The sequence below is a fragment of the Symphalangus syndactylus genome, chromosome 21 (genome assembly GCF_028878055.3).
Source record: "Symphalangus syndactylus isolate Jambi chromosome 21, NHGRI_mSymSyn1-v2.1_pri, whole genome shotgun sequence".
NCBI classification, from domain to species: Eukaryota; Metazoa; Chordata; class Mammalia; order Primates; family Hylobatidae; genus Symphalangus; species Symphalangus syndactylus.
Genome location: NC_072443.2, coordinates 80,768,754 through 80,789,674, shown reverse-complemented (window position 1 = coordinate 80,789,674; position 20,921 = coordinate 80,768,754).

The window sequence follows — 20,921 nt, the reverse complement described above, 5'->3', positions numbered from 1 at the left end:
CTGGCACTTTGATCTTGGACTTTCAGCTTCCAGAACTGTGAGAAAATAAATTTCTATTGGTTAAGTGACCCAGCCTGTGGTATTTTATTACAGCAGCCCAAGCAGACCAACATACCTTCTTTAGAGTTTTACCAATTACTCTCTTACCAGCAGCAGTGTACAGGCATACCTCTTTACCCATTCCTTTGCTGAATTATTATCTAATTTTTTATTGTTTTTGCCAGTCTGATAGGTGAAAAAACTATGATAGCCTTATTGTTTAAATGCATTTATCTCATGAGATTGAGCATGAGTTTGTATTTTAGTAAATTCCTTTATTTAAAAATAAACAGATCCAACAGTGCCTTGCAACAAATTGTGTGAGCTATGTAACATTATCCCTATTTTACATATGAGGAAACTGAGGCACAGAGAAGGTAAGTAAACCTGGCAAAAATGAGAGACATGGTAGCATTGTGGTTAAGAAAACTGACCTTGGAGTCAGACTACTTGGGTTTGCATCACAACTCCACCCCAGGTATTAGCTGTGTGTTCTTGGGAAAGTATTTAACCTCTCTGTGCCTCAGTTTCCTTTTTTTTAATGAGAATAATAATAGTATTCATCCTATAGTGTGATTTGGGAAAATAAAGGAGGGCTTTGATGATACCAGTTTTAAGTGGTGAAGCCACATTTTGAATCTTTTTTCTGATCCACGTAGAAGCTCTTAAACATTGCTGTTTCCCCTAGTGGCAATGTATGATTGTTAGACATTTTCTATTCCCTGGATGAATGCTATGTCTTTCCTCATTCTTGGAGGCTTTGAGGAAGTATGCCAACTCTGTCCATTGTTGCGAACATACAGGATACAGAACAATGGCCCCCAAGCCTGAGCATGTCTCCCCTTGCTTAGTCATAACTCTTCAGAAATTTTGGAACATGAAACCATTCAGGACTGCCAAGGAAACATGAAAACTATGTAATCCTTCAAGTGTTTCAGATTATTCCCATCTGAAATAACACAGACAGTACAGAAATAGATTTTAGAAAGATGCATACAAAATAGTTTTTTAAAAAATGTTTTGTGTCTACATATAAATATATTGCCTGAGTCCACTTTTTGAAAGGAGCTGGCTCTCACAGAACAGCACCTCAGCCAATTAAAAATCAATCAACTCATGTTTGTTGAGCACCTACGTGCTCAATACTATATACCTATTACCCCAAATACAGCAATGGATAAAGTGGACACATTCTACATCCATATAGAATTTTAAATCTAGTGCAGTACTGTTCAATAGAAATTTCTACAATTATAAAAATGTTCAAGATTTCCACTGTCCAGTATGGTAGACACTAGCCACAGGTAGCTATTAACTAGTTGAAATGTGGTCAGTAGGACTAAGGAGGTGGATTTTTTATTTTAGTTAATTTAAATCAAAATTTAAATTGCCACATATACTAGTAGGTACCCTATTGAGCAGCATAGCTCTAATGGGTGAACTTAAATTTTGGGCACGTTTTCAAGAGTTGAGAAAGAATGTCACTGAGTCCACAGTAGGTATTCACTTAACACTAGGGAAAGTAAATTGCCGTGTTCTAGCGCCCCTGGAAATGTTACCTGGTACCCCAGGGTCTTGGTTGACTGACTTCAGCAAAGCTATAACTAGCTCTATACTGCCCAGCTGAGAAAGCACAGAATGGTATGAAAGCAATCCCTTCATCGATAGCGCAGAGGTTGCCAATCATCAGTCTCACCCAGCTCACAGATGTGTTTCACCTGGCCCAGTGTTTTAAAATTATTTTGAATCAAGGGTCAACATTCAAAATTGAAGTGATTTTATATTTCTGACTTCTGTAGAAGACTCAGAAGTCCCAACATCTTTCTCCCTGGCAGTAGTTGGCTGAAGTTGAGGTTTCTGCTCTTGTCAGAGGAAGCGTATACTCTCTAGGCTGATGAAGGTGCCACCATTCCCTATAGTCTTCCCTCAAGCCACCTTCATTCATTCACCCCATGCAAGCTTGGCCCCAGAAGCCATGTGAGCTTGTAGTCACTGCTTTAAGGCTTTGGTGCATCTCCAGCCACTTCCCTGGACGTTACCAGATGCATGTACACATGCACACACACGTGCCAGTCACATCTTGCACTTCTGCACCTCTGTGCCTTTGTAAACGCTGTTCTTCTTACCTGGAATGCTTTTTTCTGTCTGGTTAAAAGGCTCTCCTCCACAAAACCACCTAGACCTCCCCAGGAAACTGCTTGTCCTTGTATATGCACTTAGAACATTACCAACTCTTCTGTCACCTTTTATTTTTCTCACTCCTGGACTCCAGACAATTTTTTCATTCAGAAGAAGAAGTATCTTATTCACCTTAATATCCCTGAATCCTAGCACAGGGTCTGGTGAATGAATTCTGAGTGAATGAATTCTGACATCTCTGTCTCCAGCCCAGGCCTTCTATATGGATCAGGGGAAACCACCAAGAGGTTTTATTCAGCTGCCTCCTGGGTGTTTCCGTGAAAGCCCCTGCAGCCATTCTGTCTGCACTTGCCTGCTGTCTTCCTCCTCTTTGCCTTTCCATCTCTCAGCAAGCCTATTACCCCCTCCTGTTGCCTCAACTTGTATAAGTCACAGAGAACCTCTAAATTCCATAATTAAGTTACCTAACCCAACAACCTAGAGGTCATTTTAGTCTCTTCTTCTCCCATACTCCGCCTGTCCCCTTATTCTCCCTCAATCTCCAGCCATCCCTGGTACAAATGCCTTATTTCTGATGCTCATCACAGGTCAACCATTTTAGCAGTCTGCAACCTAATTCCCTACCTGTTCCCATACCACCCTGATCCTTTCTTCACTGTAATCCATTCTACACTTTCTAAACACATCTACAATACTTCTACAATTCTCCATTGCCCTCAGGATAAATGCAAGTCTCCCAAGCATGACAGAGAAAGTCACCCCTCACTTTCTCAGTTACTCTGCTACAGCCCCAGTGGCCTCCTTTCCATGCCTCAAAACTTTGCACATGCCATTCTCTATGCCTAGAATGCTCTTCCCCCAGCACTTTACATGGCTGACTCTTCCATGGTTCAGGACTTAGCTCAAATGTAATCAGAAAGGCCCTCCCTGATCCCTCAACCTAAAGTGGCTCCCTGTCTAAACATGTCAACCCATGCTACTCCATCCATGATGTGTCAGATTCTGTCATCAAAGTCAGTAATGTCCATGTTTGTTTACATGTCTGTCTCCCCACTAAAATGGAAACATCATGAAGGCGGGGACCTACTTGTAGCCCCAAGGCCTTGGCACAGTGCCTGGCACAAAATTGGCACTTAACCTGTGTTGGTTTCAATGCCAAATGATGACTGACTCTGGTAATGAAGACAGGAAGGAAGGAAGGAAGGAAGGAAGGAAGGAAGGAAGGAAGGAAGAAGGAAGGAGAGAGGGAGGGAGAGAGGGTAGGGAAGGAGGGAGGGAGGAAAGAAGAAGGGAGGGAGAGAGGGAGGGAAGGAAGGAAGGAAGGAAGGAAGGAAGGAAGGAAGAAGGAAGGAGGGAGGGAGGGAGAGAGGGTAGGGAAGGAGGGAGGGAGGAAAGAAGAAGGGAGGGAGAGAGGGAGGGAAGGAAGGAAGGAAGGAAGGAAGGAAGGAAGGAAGGAAGGAAGGAAAGGAAGGAAGCAAGGAGGGAGGGAGGGAGGGAGGGAAGGAAGGAAGGAAGGAAAGAAGAAGGGAGGGAGGGAGAGAGGGAGGGAGGGAGGGAAGGAAGGAAGGAAGGAAGGAAAGAAGGAAGGAAGGAAGGAAACAGATGTATGCATGAATGTAATAAAAAGCAAAGACTTATTCTAACTCATGCACCTATGAAGAAATTTTTCCAAAGTGTGTTCCAGTGCATTCCTCCCAAAAGTAACGCCTGTTCCAAATTAGGCATTTGAAAAGAAATCTCAGAGTTTACAAAGAGACGGGAATTCCTGCTGATCAACAGTGTCAATGATAGGTAGAGGTATCTGAGGTATCAATTAATTCTTATTCGGGTGTTATTTTTAGGTACCCTGTGTCCCCAGAAACCTACAAAGGGCTTAGCAACTTAAAATTGTGGTGGAATTTGAACAGGTAGATGAGTCATGTAACAATTTATTATGATGACAAGTGCTGAGGAGTTCAAGGGAACTTACTGATGCCTGCTTTCCTAAGTCAGATCTCAGGAGAACGTATTTTGTTAGGGAAATTAGAATCCCCCAAATAGATTCTTGGGTGTATTAATATCTCTGTTGGGCTCAAGATTGGCTATTTTGGTTTACAATTAGTTTATCTCTACTTGTATCTGTCCGATTTCAAATGTACCACAAGGAAGACATATTGCCAGCTGTTTTGAGTTTTAAAAGGACAATTTCATCAACACAGTATCTATTTTTTAAACCCCATATGCACATTATGGCAGAAATGAGTTCCAAAATAGAGTGAAACAAAAGCTCTAAAAAAATAAATCTTGCTGGTATTCTGGAATCCAAATCTCTCCAGGTTAAATCACATTCTCTTCAACACAGTAGCACCAATAAAAACTTATAGCATATTGTATTTTACTTCTTCAGTAAGCATTAGTGTCAAACTCTGACACCAGCATAGAAAAAGCTTCTACTGGGTTTGAAAAGTCATGTGCTAGAGACATAAACTGAGAAAAATAAAGGTCTGACTGCAGGCAGGGCCTTCAGTTCCCTGGGGGAAGGCAGGAGTAGATACAAATAGACGTGCAACAGAGCAGCGAGGAAAGGACTAACCGTTGGGTCAGAAGAGAGGACAGCCAAGACCTCCACCAGGACAATAGTGAGGGCTCCAAACACCTCGAGATATGGAGCTAAGCAGCTCTGCGAATTCTCCCACTCTCAGAGGCACAGAAAATGACTCATTAGAAGTCAGGCAGTGGGGCCACGGCCTCTATAAGATCCTCTCTGTAAGAGAGAGGAAGGGAAACCATCGCTCCATCATGCCTCCATTGGATACCTGGTTTTATAGTTATAAATGCATGTGTTCACTTATTCTGTGCCTTATCCCCTGAAGAAACTAAAACAATCTTGATTCTGTATGAAAACCACACGGAATATTCTTGCAAAAAAAGAAAAAGGAAATTCAGACTTTATAACTAATTTAGGCTAACATGATTATAACTGGAAGAACAGCGCCAGGTAGATGGGGCACAGGAATAGGATGGGAATGTTTCACTATCTACCACTTTTTGTAGATAAAGCGTGTAAATGTGTTATTTTTCAAAAATTGAGAGTTCGAACATATACAGTTAAACCTTTTCAGATTACTCTGAAAGTAAACCATTTCAGGAAAATGGAAGTGAGCATTTCCTGTCAGGGTAAACAATTCCTTCCGTTTTTCAGTCAAATCTCTTTAAGCTAAGCTGAGCATTCTTGCTTAGATTCCACACTCTGTGGGCATTAAAATCCTAAAGTAAAAACCCACGTTTTTCCAAAGAGATTCCAGACCCTCTTAGTGCGTGGTGGATTACCAATAGCAGCAAAGCCTAAAATCTTGTTTGTCTGTCTTAATTGACGGGATAATAAGCATTGATTTTATATATATAGGTGTGTTGGCTGTATTACTGCAATTACATGGCATGTTTTATTCATGAGAGAGTCCCCAGACTGCCTTGGTGATCATCAGAACCAGTTTCTCCCTCTCAAATGAGCACCAAAAAGGGCTGCATAATGACAGTCATCAACAGAAAATTAAAGGTTCTTGCTTTTTCTTCCATTACATTGCAAGATAATTAAAGCTCAGACCAATACAATGTTGAACATCTTTATTCAGAAATTTGATTTCCACTACATCAGACAGGAATTTAAATGCTTTAGGCCAGCTGCTGGCAACTTTACTGGGTGGACCAATGATAAAGACATAGTCTTTCCAACTTGTTTTGCCAGTGCCCAACCAAAGAGAGGGAATAGGCCTGGCAAGTGGACCCTCTGCTTTGTGCCTACTGTCTCCAGGTAACACATCCAAAAGAGCTGTTTTATTGAAAAGAGACAAACCACTAAAAAAAAACAATGTTATACAAACTATGGAACATGAGAGGGTCTAATTCTGATATGCACTATTTCCATAAAGCCTGACTCTCTCCTCATTTGTGTGGGTATACTGGCTGTCAACATAGGAGTTCTTTCTTTTTATTTCAACCTTTATTTTAGATTCAGGGGGTACATGTGCAGGTTTATTACATGGGTATATTGCGTGATGTGGAGGTTGGGGATACAAATGATCCCATCACCCAGGCAGCAAGCATAGTACCCAATAGGTATTTCATGGCTTTCAGTCCATGCCCTCCTTCTTCCCCCTGCCCCCGCATGTAATCCCCATTGTCTATTGTTCTCATCTTTTTGTCCATGAGTACCCAATGCTTAGCTCTCACTTATAAGAGAGAACATAGCATAGGATTTTAATAGCAAAGCCCCATTATAAAGACAAGACCATCCCAGTGCAGATCATTATGAGACAGCAAGAACACTGGATGTACAGAAAGGGGTCAGAAAATGTGGATACGAAACTTATTAGAGGGAGAGAGGATAGATAGATAGATAGATAGATAGATAGATAGATAGATAGACAGACAGACAGACAGACAGACAGAAATATGTAAGGACCTGGCTATAGAGTACATGAAGACAACTGGGACAGTGACAGAAACGCAATGGCATTCCGTAAATGTGGGCACTGTTATTGACAAAGAAGCAGGGTAGGTTTGTGTAAGTTACGTGGCCAGGTCAGAAAACACGCTTTTGAGCAAGTTACTCAAGCCTTTCTAAGCCTGTTCATGAACATATACCAAGTATTGAAATAAGGAAATATTTTAAAAATTATATAGGGACTTCTATTTCCAGGAAGATGGAGTAAACATATTTTCTTTATTCCTCCTACAAAGTACATCAAAAGCTCCTGGATATTACATATAAAATAAACCTAAATCTAAAAAGGGGAGAAAAGGAGACAGACTGCTAGTGACCTCAGGATGCCAAGAACTTCATGGCAGTAAGTTCCCTGGGGTTTCTTTTTTCCTCATATATCCCAGAGTGGGTGTGGGGGAAGCCAGTCACCAGAAACAGACAAAAAGAGCCTTAACAGAAGTCTGCTGTCTCTAATCAAAGGTACAGGAGGTGGGTGGCCTAGCAAGGCAAAAAACCTTTAGAAAATAACTATTCTACTGCAGCTAAACACCTTTACAAACAACTGTGCTTCACCCCCACCACACCAGCAAAGATCAACTGATGAGCCTAGACTTTCATCCTTTCCAAGCCCCCAACCACCACCATATCAGAGTGCTGCCAAAGAAAGCTAAGAAGGCCAGGACTTTCATCCTGCAACTGTAGCCCCAAGTCTTCCCACCCACCATGGTATCAGATGATACCATGATGTGAGAGGAGGCCTAGTGAAGAGATGGGACTTTCACCCCCACCTAGCAGGAATGAAGCAACCCCACCAGTGATATCAATGGGGGCCACATGGGGAGCAGTAACAAGGCACTCCTATACCTCCCAGACAGGAAAACATCCATAGAGGCATAGCAGGAAGCCACAACGCTTACTCCCAAGCAGAAGTAACAAGAAGCCCCCCAACTAAGACATCTACCTGTAGCTGGCAGTAAAGTGACACCCTCCTCATTTCCTTGCTGAGGAAGTACAGAGGAGGCTGGTTAAAATAGAAGGTTTAAATAAAATTAGAAGTCTCATAATAACCAAAATATCCAGGTTTCAATTTTTAAAAATCACCCATCATATCAAGAACCAGAAAGATTTCAAACTGAATGAAAAGCATCAAGAGATACCAACACAAAATCACAAAGATGTGAGAATTATCTGACACAGATTTTAGAGAAGGCATAGTAAAAAATGTTTTCATAATTGAAATAAGTTTTAAAAATAGAGAATCTCAGTAAAGAAACATAATCTATAAAGAAGAAGCAAATGGAAATCTTAGAACTGAAAAATACAGTAATTGAAAATTTTCCTCAACAGCAGAATTAAGAGAGCAGAGGAAAGAATCAGTGAACTTTAAGATGAAACAACATAAATGGCGCAATCTAAGCAATAGGGAGAAAATAAACTTTAAAAAATTAACAGAGCTTTAGGTACCTGTGAGACTATATCAAAAGATCTAACATTCATGTTTTCAAAGCCCTGGAAGGAGAGAGGAAAAGAAGGTGGAAGACTGAAAAGTACAAGAAGAAATAATGACTGGAGACTTCCCATATTTGGAAAAAGATAAAAATCTATAGATTCAAGAAGCTGAGTGATCTCCAAATTGGGGGAGACATCCAGCGCAAGACATATTACACTCAAATGTTAAAAACTAAGACAATGTTTTAAAAATGGAAGCAGTGAGAGAGAAACAGCATATTACCCATATTACTCACTGCCATGAAGTTCTTGGCATCCTGAGGTCCCTAGAAGTCTGTCTCCTTTTCTCCCCTTTTTAGATTTAGGTTTATTTTATATGTAATATCCAGGAGTTTTTGATATACTTTGTAGGAGGAATAAAGAAAATATGTTTACTCCATCTTCCTGGAAATCGAAGTCCCTATAAATTTTTTAAATATTTCCTTATTTCAATACTTGCTGTATGTTCATGAACAGGCTTAGAAAGGTTGAGTAACTTGATCAAAAGCGTGTTTTCTGACCTGGCCACGTAACTTATACAAACCTACCCTGCTTCTTTGTCACTGGATTTCTCATCAGAAACCATGGAGGCCAGGAGGAAATGGGACCTTTTTCAAGTACTGAAAGAAAACAACTATTATCCCCAAATCCTATATCCAGTGGTAATAACCTTCAAGAATGAAGGGGAAATGCAGACATTCCTGGAGAAAGGAAAACTAAAGGAATTTGTTGCCAACTGATATGGTTTGGCTCTGTGTCCCCAACCAAATGTCATCTGGAATTGTAATCCCCACGTGTCAAGGGAGAGACCTGCTGGGAGGTGACTGGATCATGGGGATGGTCTCCCCCTGCTGTTCTAGTGACAGTGAGTGAGTTCTCACGAGATTTGATGGTTTTATAAGTGGCAGTTTTGCCTGCTTTCTCCTCTCTCTCCTGCAGCCTTGTGAAGAACGTGCCTGCTTCTACTTCCGCCATGATTGGAAGTTTCCTGAGGCCTCCCCAGCAATGCAGAACTCTGAGTCAATTAAACCTCCTTTGTTTAGAAATTACCCAGCCTCAACTAGTATCTTTATAACAGTGTGAAAACGGACTAATGAACAGGCAGACCTGCCCTAACAGAATGATTAAAGGACATTATCTAAACATAAAGGAAACTATGAGAGAAAGAATTTTGAACATCAGGATGAAAAAGGGAACACAATGAGGAAAACTATGGGTAATTACAACAGACTTTCCTCCCATTACTACACAATTTTAATTCAATTCCTATGAAACTCCCCCTAAGGTTGTTTTTAACTTTTATTTTAAGTTCAGGGGTACAAGCGCAGGTTTGTTACACATGTGAATTTGTGTTGTGGGGGTTTGTTGTACAGATTATTTAACTACCCAGGTATTCAGCCCAGTACCCACTCATTATTTTTTCTGATTCTCTCCCACCTCCCACCCTCCACCTCCCATAAAGTCCCAGTGTGTGTTCCCCTCTATGTGTCCATGTGTTCTCATCATTTAGTTACCACTAATAAAAGAGAATATGCAGTATTTGGTTTTCTGTTTCTGAGTTAGTTTGCTAAAGGTAATGGCCCCCAGTTCCGCTTATGTTCCTGCAAAGGACATGATCTCATTCATTTTTATGGCTGCATAGTATTCCATGGTGTATATGTATTACATTTTCTTTATCTAGTGTCTTTGATGAACCTGACAAAAATAATCAAGGGAGAAAGGAATCCCTGCTCAATAAATGGTGCTGGGATAACTGGCTAACCATATGCAGAAGATTGAAACTGAACTCCATTCTTACACAATATACAAAAGTAACTCAAGATGGATTAAAGATTTAAATGTAAAATCTAAAACTATAAAAGCCCTGGAAGACAACCTAAGCAATGCCATTCAAGACATAATCACAGGCAAAGATTTCATGAGGAAGAGGTTTTTTAAATAGATACAGACAAGATTATTCTAAAATGTATATGGAAAGACAAAAGAATTGGCATAACTAAAATAACTTTGAAAAAAAAAGAAATGAAGTGGGAGGAATTAGTTTGTCCAATTACAAAACATATAACACAGTTATCAAGACTGTGCAGTAAATTGGAGGGACAGACACGAAGATCAACAGAACGGAACTAAGAAACTCAAAATAGACCTGCACGAAAAGGTCAAACTGATTTTTGACAAAGATGCAAAAATAATTGCATGGAAAAAGGGTAGCCTATACAGCAAATAGTCCTAGAGCTATTGGACATGCATGAAAAAAAATTTCTACCTAAGTTTCACATCTATGTTTTTGTTGTTGTTGTTGTTGTTGTTTTCTTTGAGACAGAGTCTTGCTCTGTCACCCAGGCTGGAGTGCAGTGGCGTGATCTTAACTCACTGCAACCTCCACCTCCTGGGTTCAAGTGATTCTCCTTCCTCAGCCTCCCAAGTAACTGGGATTACAGGTGGCCATGACCATGCCTGGCTAATTTTTGTATTTTTAGTAGAGACGGGGTTTCACTGTGTTGGCCAGGCTGGTTTTAAGCTCCTGACCTCATGTGATCCGCCTGCCTCGGCCTCCCAAAATGCTGGGATTACAGGCATGAGCCACAAAGCCAGGCCAAGTCTCACATCTTTTAACAAAAATCAGAATGAATAACAGATTTGAATGTAAAGTGTAAAAACTATGAAACTTCTAGAACATACATGGGAGAGCTACACAAATAATTCTTAGACTTGATACCAGAGAATAGTCCATAAAAGGAGAATTTGAAAAAAATTAGATCTCATCAAAATTTTAAAATTTTTGCTTTGTGAAAGAGTCCCATAAGGGAATGCAAAGACAAGCTATACAGTGGAGAAATAATTACAAACCACATATCTGACAAAGAAATAACTAGAACATATAAAGAACTTTCAAAACTCAACAGTAAAAATTTTTTAAAATTCTATTAGAAAATTAGAAAACACGTGAAATAATCATAACACTGAAAAATCTACAAATGGCAAATAAACACAAAAAAGATGTTCAATATTGTTAGTAATTAGAGAAATGCATATTAAAACCAAAGTGAAATATCATTTCATAACTATCAGAATGGTTAAAATAGAAAATAATAATAACACCAAATGTAGGCAAAGATGCTGGGAAACTGGATCATTCATATATTGCTAGTGGTGATGTAAAGTGGCACAACCAATCTGGGAAAGTTGATGGCAGTTTCTTACAAAACTAAATGTACAACTACCATACAACCCAGTAATTGCACTTCTGAGCATTTGTCTCAGAGAAATAAAAACCAAAGTTCACATAAAAACCTTACATTAACATTTGTAGCAATTTATTCATAATAACCTAAAACTGGTAACAACTTAGAGGTCCTTCAATGGGTTAGTCAAATAGTGTTGCATACATACTATGGAATTCTACTCAGCAACAAAAAATAACAAAATATACAAACAAACTAGGTGAATCTCCAGAGAATTATGTAAATGAAAAAATTCCAACCCCAAAAGTTTACATATTGCATGATTCCATCTATATAACATTCTTGAAATGACACAGTCATAGAAACGGTGAATAAATTAGTGGTTGCCAGAGTTTAACGAGAAGTGGGGGTGGGAAAGTAGGGCCAACATGAGGCATACTCTTTTCTTTTTTTGGGGGACAGAGTTTCGCTCTTGTCACCCAGGCTGGAGTGCAGTGGCGCGATCTCGGCTCACTGCAACCTCCGCCTGCTGGGTTCAAGCGATTCTCCTGCCTCAGCCTCCCAAAGTAGCTGGGATGTCTGCCACCACGCCCAGATAATTTTTTTATTTTTTTTTATTTTTAGCAGAGATGGGGTTTTACCATGTTGGCCAGGCTGGCCTTGAACTCCTGACCTCAGGTGATCCACCCACCTCAGCCTCCCAAAGTGCTGGGATTACAGGTGTGAGCCACTGGGCCTGGCCGAGGCATGATCCTCTTGACTCTATCAATGTCAATATCTTGGTCATAATATTTACTAAGATGTTATCATTGGGGAAACTGAGTGAAGGGTACATGGGATGTCTGCATGCATTTTTGCAACTGCATGTAAATCTGCAATTATCTCAAAATTTTAAAAAAGCTGACTCTCTTTACGGACTCAGCCCACCTGCACCCAGGTGAAATAAACAGCCATGTTGCTCACACAAAGCCTGTTTGGTGGTCTCTTCACACGGACGCGCATGAAATTTGGTGCTGTGACTCTGATCGGGGGACCTCCCTTGGGAGATCAATCCCCTGTCTTCCTGCTCTTTGCTCCGTGAGAAAGATCCACCTACGACCTCAGGTCCTCAGACCGACCAGCCCAAGAAACATCTCACCAATTTCAAATCCGGTAGCGGCCTCTTTTTACTCTCTTCTCCAACCTCCCTCACTATCCCTCAACCTCTTTCTCATTTCAATCTTGGCACCACACTTCAATCTCTCCCTTCTCTTAATTTCAATTCCTTTCATTTTCTGGTAGAGACAAAGGAGACACGTTTTATCCATGGACCCAAAACTCCGGCGCCGGTCATGGACTGGGAAGGCAGGCTTCCCTTGGTGTTTAATCATTGCAGGGATGCCTCTCTGATTATTCACCCACGTTTCAAAGGTGTCAGACCACACAGGGACGCCTGCCTTGGTCCTTCACCCTTAGCGGTAAGTCCTGCTTTTCTAGGGGAGGGACAAGTATCCCAACCCCTTCTCTCCATGTCTCTACCCCTTCTCTGCTTTTCTGGGGGAGGGGAAAGTACCCTCCAACCCCTTCCTCTTCACCCTGAGCGGCAAGTCCCGCTTTTCTAGGGGGCAAGAATCCACAATCCCTTATTTCCCCACCCTGACCTCTTATCTCTGTGCCCCAATCCCTTATTTCTGTGCCCCGACCCCTTTCCCATTTTTCTGGAAGATAAGAACCCCCGAACCCCTTCCCTCCATGTCTCTATGCTCTCTTCTCTCTGGGTTTGCCTCCGTCACTATGGGCAACTTTCCACCCTCCATTCTTCCCTCTTCTCCCTTAGCCTGTGTTCTCAAGAACTTAAAACCTCTTCAACTCCCACCTGACCTAAAACCTAAATGCCTTATTTTCTTCTGCAACACCTCTTGGCCCCAGCACAAACTTGACAATGGCTCTAAATGGCCAGAAAACGGCACTTTGAATTTTTCCATCCTGCAAGATCTAAATAATTCTTGTCGTAAAATAGGCAAACGGTCTGAGGTGCCTGACGTCCAGGCATTCTTTTACACATCAGTCCCTTCCTAGTCTCTGTGCCCAGTGCAGCTCATCCCAAATCTTCCTTCCTTCCCTCCTGCCTGTCCCCTCAGTCTCAACCCGAAGCATCGCTGACTCTTTCTAATCTTCCTTTTCTACAGACCCATCTGAACTCTCCCCTCCTCCCCAGGCCGAGCTAGGTCCCAATTCTTCCTCAGCCTCTGCTCCTCCACCCTATAATCCTTTTATCACCTCTCCTCCTCACACCTGGTCCAGCTTACAGTTTCGTTCCGTGACTAGCCCTCCCCCACCTGCCCAGCAATTTATTCTTAAAAAGGTGGCTGGAGCTAAAGGCATAGTCAAGGTTAATGCTCCTTTTTCTTTATCCCAAATCAGATAGTGTTTAGGCTCTTTTTCATCAAATATAAAAAGCCAGCCCAGTTCATTGCTCGCTTGGCAGCAACCCTGAGATGCTTTACAGCCCTAGACCCTAAAAGATCAAAAGGCCGTCTTATTCTCAATATACATTTTATTACCCAATCTGCTGCCAACATTAAATAAAACTCCAAAAATTAGAATCTGGCCCTCAAACCCCACAACAAGACTTAATTAACCACACCTTCAAGGTGTACAATAATAGAAACAAGTTGCAATTCCTTGCCTCCACTGTGAGACAAGCCCCAGCCACATCTCCAGCACACAAGAACTTCCAAACGCCTGAACCGCAGCAGCCAGGCATTCCTCCAGAACCTCCTCCCCCAGGAGCTTGCTACAAGTGCCAAAAATCTGGCCACCGAGCCAAGGAATGCCCGCAGCCCAGGATTCCTCCTAAGCTGCGTCCCATCTGTGCGGGACTCTGCTGAAAATTGGACTGTTCAACTCACCTGGTAGCCACTTCCAGAGACCCTGGAACTCTGGCCCAAGGCTCTCTGACTCCTTCCCAGATCTTGGCTTCGCGGCTGAGGACTGACGCTGTCCGATCGCCTCAGAAGCCCCCTAGACCACCACAGATGCCAAGGTTTGGATAACTCTCACAGTGGAAGATAAGCCCGTCCCCTTCTTAATCAATATGCAGGCTACCCATTCCACATTACCTTCTTTTCAAGGGCCTGTTTCCCTTGCCTCCATAACTGCTGTGGGTGTTGACAGCCAGGCTTCTAAACCTCTTAAAACTCCCCAAATCTGGTGCCAACTTAGACAATACTCTTTTAAGCACTCCTTTTTAGTTATCCCCACCTGCCCAGTTCCCTTATTAGGCTGAGACGCTTTAAATTGTCTGCTTCCCTGACTATGCCTGGACTACAGCCACATCTCATTGCCGCCCTTCTCCCCAACCCAAAGCCTCCTTTCCGTCTTCCTCTCATATCCCCCCACCCTAACCCACATGTATGGGACATCTCTATTCCTTCCGTGGCAACCGATCACATGCCCATTACCATCCCATTAAAACCTAATCACCCTTACGCCACTCAACGCCAATATCCCATCCCACAGCACACTTTAAAAGGATTAAAGCCTGTTATCACTTGCCTGCTACAGCATGGCCTTTTAAAGCCTATAAACTCTCCTTACCATTCCCCCATTTTACCTGTCCTAAAACCAGACAAGGCTTACAAGTTAGTTCAGAATCTGCACCTCATCAACCAAATTGTTTTGCCTATCCACCCCATGGTGCCAAACCCATATACTCTCCTATCCTCAATACCTCCTTCTACTACCCATTATTCTGTTCTGGATCTCAAACATGCTTTCTTTACTATTCCTTTGCACCCTTCCTCCCAGCCTCTCTTTGCTTTTACTTAGACTGACCCTGACACCCATTAGGCTCAGCAAATTACCTGGGCTGTACTACCGCAAGGCTTCACAGAGAGCCCTCATTACTTCAGTCAAGCCCAAATTTCATCCTCATCTGTCACCTATCTCGGCATAATTCTCATAAAAACACAGGTGCTCTCCCTGCTGATTATGTCCGATTAATCTCCCAAACCTCAATCCCTTACAAAACAACAACTTCTTTCCTTCCTAGGCATGGCTAGTGTGGTCAGAATACTTACACAAGAGCCAGGACTGCATCCTATAGCCTTTCTGCCCAAACAACTTGACCTTATTGTTTTAGCCTAGCCCTCATGTCTGCGTGCAGTGGCTGCCGCTGCTTTAATACTTTTAGAGGCCCTCAAAATCACAAACTATGCTCAACTCACTCTCTACATTTCTCATAACTTCCAAAATCTATGTTCTTCCTCATACCTGACGTATATGCTTTCTGCTCCCTGGCTCCTTCAGCTGTACTCACTCTTTGTTAAGTCCCACAATTACCATTGTTCCTGGCCCGGACTTCAATCCGGCCTCCCACATTATTCCTGATACCACACCTGACCCCCATGACTGTATCTCTCTGATCCACCTGACATTCACCCCATTTCCCCATATTTCTTTCTTTCCTGTTCCTCACCCTGATCACACTTGATTTATTGATGGCAGTTCCACCAGGCCTAATCGCTACACACCAGCAAAGGCAGGCTATGCTATAGCACAAGCCACTAGCCCACCTCTTAGAACCTCTCATTTCCTTTCCATCGTGGAAATCTATCCTCAAGGAAATAACTTCTCAGTGTTCCATCTGCTATTCTACTACTCCTCAGGGATTATTCAGGCCCCCTCCCTTCCCTACACATCAAGCTTGAAGATTTGCCCCAACCCAAGACTGGCAAATTAGCTTTACTCAACATGCCCCGAGTCAGATAACTAAAATACCTCTTAGTCTAAGTAGACACTTTCACTAGATAAGTAGAGGCCTTTCCTACAGGTCTGAGAAGGCCACCGCAGTCATTTCTTCTCTTCTGTCAGACATAATTCCTCAGTTTAGCCTTCCCACCTCTATACAGTCTGATAACAGACCAGCCTTTATTAGTCAAATCAGCCAGTTTTTCAGGCTCTTAGTGTTCAGTGAAACCTTTATATCCCTTAAGGTCCTCCGTCTTCAAGAAAAGTAGAACGGACTAAAGGTCTTTTAAAAACACACCTCCCCAAGCTCAGCCACCAACTTAAAAATGACTGGACAATACTTTTACCACGTTCCCTTCTCAGAAGTCAGACCTGTCCTCAGAATGCTACAAGGTACAGCCCATTTGAGCTCCTTTTTATTAGGCCCCAGTCTCATTCCAGACACCAGACCAACTTAGACTGTGCCCCAAAAAAACTTGTCATTCCTACTATTTTCTGTCTAGTCATACCCCTATTCACTGTTCTCAACTACTCACACATGCCCTGCTCTTGTTTACACTGCCGATTTACACTGTTTCTCCAAGCCATCACAGCTGATATCTTCTCGTGCTATCCCCAAACTGCCACTCTTAACTCTTGAAGTAAATAATCTTTGCTGGCAGACTATGCTGAATCTCCTTAGGCACTCTCTAATCAGATGTCCTAGGTCCTCCCAATTCTTAGACTTTTTATACCTGTTTTTCTCCTTCTCTTATTCCATTCAGTTTCTCAATTCATACAAAACCATATCCAGGCCATCACCAATAATTCTACATGACAAATGTTTCTTCTAACAACCCCACAATATCACCCCTTACCACAAAATCTTGCTTCAGCTTAATCTCTCCCACTCCAGGTTCCCACACGGCCCCTGATCCCGCTTGAAGCAGCCCTGAGAAACATCACCCATTCTCTTTCTCCATACCAGCCCCCAAAAAATTTTCACCGCCCCAACACTTCAACACTATTTTGTTTTATTTTTCTTATTAATATAAGAAGGCAGGAATGTCAGGCCTCTGAGCCCAAGCCAAGCCATCGCATCCCCTGTGACTTGCAGGTATACATCCAGATGGCCTGAAGTAACTGAAGATCCACAAAAGAAGTAAAAACAGCCTTAACTGATGACATTCCACCATTGTGATTTGTTTCTGCCCCACCCTAACTGATCAATGTACTTTGTAATCTCCCCCACCCTTAAGAAGGTTCTTTGTAATTCTCCCCACCCTTGAGAATGTACTTTGTGAGATCCACCCCTGCCCGCAAAACATTGCTCTTAACTTCACTGCCTATCCCAAAACCTATAAGAACTAATGATAATCCACCACCCTTTGCTGACTCTCTTTTCAGACTCAGTCCACCTGCACCCAGGTGAAATAAACAGCCATGTTTCACACACACACACACACACACACACAAAGTAAAAAAAAATTTAAATTATACAGCACATTTGCTGAAAAATACTAGTGGCAACAGTGGTTAGAAGAGTGATTATTAGTGTATTATTATTATTATTATTTGGAGCCAGAGAGATATACATTTTTTCCTTTTTCTACTTCTTCATTGTCTAGAAAGTTATTCCCCCAGATGCTCTCAAGCTTCCCCCACTCTCTTCCTTTAGGTCTTCAGTCAAAAATCATGTCAGGAGACCTTCCTTGCCCAACCTATATAAAATTGCAGGCTTCCCCATCCCCCACCAGTATTACATATTCCCCATCCCTAGTCAATTTTGTTTTCTCCTTAGAACTTTTCACCTCTAATGCATTCTGTATTTCATTTATTAATCTTGTTTTTGTGTCTTCCTACTAGAATGTATGCTGTAAGAAGGCAGGGATCTTTGTCAGTTTTGTCTCAGCATTGCATTCTCATTGCTATTAACAGTGTTGGACCCATAGTAGGCACTTAATAAATATGTATTTAGTGAATGAATTGCTAAAATTAATTTCTGTATGTGTGTTACAGGGTACTCATATGTAAAGTTGAGTTAATGATACTTCTTTTTCATGTTATTATGAGCACTAAATGAGATGTTCAAAAACAACTTTCTCAGAATATATAAGGAATTTCTACAACTCAAAAACAAAAAAATAGGCCCGGCGTCGTGGCTCGTGCCTGTAATCCCAGCACTTTGAGAGGTCAAGGCGGGTGGATCACAAGGTCAAGAGATCGAGACCATCTGGTCCAACATGGTGAAACCCCGTCTCCACTAAAAATACAAGAATTAGCTGGGCATGGTAGCATGCGCCTGTAGTCCCAGCTACTTGGGAGGCTGAGGCAGGAGAATCGCTTGAACCCAGGATGTGGAGGTTGCAGCGAGCCCAGATCGTGCCACTGCACTCCAGCCTGGCAACAGAGCGAGACTCTCAAAAAAATAAAAATAAACAAAAAAAACCCTGACTTTTTTCTAATTGGGTAAAGGACGTGAATAGACATTTTCCCAAGGAAGATATACAAATAACCAAACGGTACTTGAAAAGATGCTCTACATCACTAATCATTAGGAAAATGCAAAAAAAAAAAAAAGTACCACAATGAGATACCACCTCATTAGAAAGGCTGTAACTGAAACAAAGCAAAACCTAAAAGAACTATTGTCAAGAATGTGGAGATATCAGAACCCTTGTGTCCTGCTGGTGGGAATGTTTCAACTGTGGAAACAGTATGGTGGTTCCTTCAAAAATTAAAAATACCATTGCCATATGATCCAGCAATTTCACTTCTAAGTGTATACCCAAAAGAATTGAAAGCAGGAACTCAAACAGGTATTGGTATACATGTGTTCATAGAAGTATTATTCATATAGGCAAATGGTGGGGGCAACCCACATGTCCATTGATGGATGAATGGATAAACTAAATGTGACATATACATTTATACATGCACTGGGCCTTAAAAAGAAAGAAAATTCTGACGCATGCTATAGCACAGATGAACCTTGAGGACAAAGCCAGTTACCAAAAGGCATTCCTGTATGTTTTCACTTATATTAGGTCCTAAAGTACTCAAATTCATAGAGACAGAAAGTAGAATGTTGGTTGCCACGGGCTTCAAGGAGGGAGAACGGAGTTAGTGTTAAATGGGCACATAATTTTAGCTTGCAAGATGAAAAGAGTTCTGAAGATGAATGGCATTGATGGTTGCAGAACAATGTTAACATACTCAATGCTACTGAGCTGTACATGTGAAAAATATTAAAGCTGACAAATTTCATGTTATGCATATTATACCACAATTTTTTCAAAAATTAAGAAAAATGAAAAATTCTCACCACATCAGTAACATAGTAGAGACCCAACAAATGGTCAATTATGGGAAGGGAATATAAAATTTATATCAGAATGACCTTGTGTTTCTTGCACATAGTTATGGCTAAGTGAAGAAGATTTAGTTGTATAAGTAGTTCTCATTGTCCTTTTGCACCAGCTTCCCACCTTGGCAAGGACAATCAAGTGAGAAGGGAGTGGCAGGGAAGTTTGGTCCCAGTTGCTGCATTATCGCTGCAATCTAAATGTGAAACTGCCATTGCTTGGCTACATAAGATACTGCCTTAGCAGAAATGAAAGTAAGTTTATGGTCTCCTTCTACTGCAGAAAAAGAAAAGAACTTACTATAGAAGAACAGAATTAAATTAGACCTTTAAAAACATCAATACAAGTCATCCCAAATGCCCTGAGCCCAACTTTGTAGTTTGCTCAACTGAGTTTATGGAAACAAAATTAAAGATTTCAACAAAGTTATTCCTACCAAGTTTCCATTGGAAAGGAAAGGAGTACCTTTATTAATAGAATTGAGGGCATGTTTAGTTGGAAAAGTAAGTTCCTGAAACTAACTTTTGCCTTGCAGAATAAAGGGTGAGACTCAAAGACAAGACCAGATGACTAGTGGGTGGTGAGCAGAGCTTTACTTTCCCCTTGGCTGGGGAACCACAGTGGCATTGGTACGGGAAGATACTCAATGCCTCAAAGGCCATTTGGTAGTGGCCTCAATCTGGGGTGATCCTAGCCTTCTTAACTTCATTCTTAAATGAATTCATATGGCAAAAGTTTTAATAAACTTTATTGAAGTAAATTTTGTTTATGTATGGATATACCCATGTGACCACCTCCCAGATCAAAATATAAAACATTGTCATTATCCCAGAACGTCCTCTTGTGCTACTTCACAATTAATTTTCATTCCAGAGGTAACCACTATTTTAACTTTTACCATTATAGATTAGTTTTTCTTTTTCTTAAACTGTATTTAAATAGAATCATACAACGTTAAGTATTCTGTTTTGTGCCTGGCTTCTTTACTCAGGATAATGGTTTCACAGTTTATTCATGTTGTGATCTGTACTTGTATTTTGTTCTTTCTTATTGCTGAGTAGTGTTCCAAAAAAGATAACCACGCAGCCACTAAGCATATGACAAGGTACTCAATACCATTTGTTATTAAGGAAATGCAAATTAAAACCACACTGTAATGTCAGAATGAATAGAATTTAAAAGGACTGGCAATGCCAAATGTTGGTGAAGATGTGAATAACTGGAACTCTTATACATTACTGCCTTACTGGTGGAAGTGTAAAATGTTTTTCACTCCTTTGGAAAACTTTGTCAGTTTCTGAGAAAATTAAACAGAATCTACCCTGTGACCTAGCAATTCCATGTCTATATGCAAAAGAAATGAGTGATTAGATACACAAAAATACATGTAGAAAGATGTCCATAGAAGCTTTATTCATAGTGATTCAAAACTGAAAATAAACCCAATATTTATCAGTAGAAGAATGGATACATAAACTGTGGTATCCTCAAATGAATATTTTTTGAAGGTCTACTTTGTGCAAAACACACCCC